The 385-nt window shown below is 44.2% G+C and overlaps 1 protein-coding gene across 1 annotated transcript in view; it reads left to right on the top strand.

Annotated features, from left to right (window-relative positions):
• The window catches only part of cap1 (CAP, adenylate cyclase-associated protein 1 (yeast)), a 14,179-nt gene that overhangs the window by 8,634 nt on the left and 5,160 nt on the right, over nt 1-385 (top strand). The window lies entirely within an intron of this gene.

The following is a 385-nucleotide window of genomic DNA, read 5'->3' as shown; positions in this document are numbered from 1 at the left end:
ACTCACCTTCATAGTCTATCGCTCTGCTGGAGGCAACGCTGATGATTTCTGTGGTCACTGATTCACACGTGTCGACTCGTCTTCTCATGTCAGTGGAAGGTGAGACGAGGTTTGGAATTTCACATGTTCATTATTTCTTCCTTACCTTTCTGAAGTTTATTGATTAGAGGCCAGATCTGACTCTGTGGCATTTATGTCTTCAGTTGAGCTCTTGCTTTGTGTATGTGGAGCTTCCATTGCTCGTAGGTTTTTTCTTCTTCTCTTCACCTCTGAGCGCATCATCTGAAATTTACCTTGGAGATCAGTCAGACTTGGTTGTTTCACTTCAATGGTTTCCTCCTGGTGCAGTCTCTCAGTTGTATCTACTGCTGTGTGGAGATCACTC

The sequence above is a fragment of the Seriola lalandi genome, unplaced genomic scaffold (assembly GCF_002814215.2).
Source record: "Seriola lalandi dorsalis isolate HSWRI2012SDOR001 ecotype SW California unplaced genomic scaffold, Sedor1 jcf7180002054887, whole genome shotgun sequence".
Taxonomy (NCBI): Eukaryota; Metazoa; Chordata; class Actinopteri; order Carangiformes; family Carangidae; genus Seriola; species Seriola lalandi.
The sequence above is the reverse complement of the archived record's forward strand: the minus strand, read 5'-3'. Positions and strand labels throughout refer to the sequence as shown.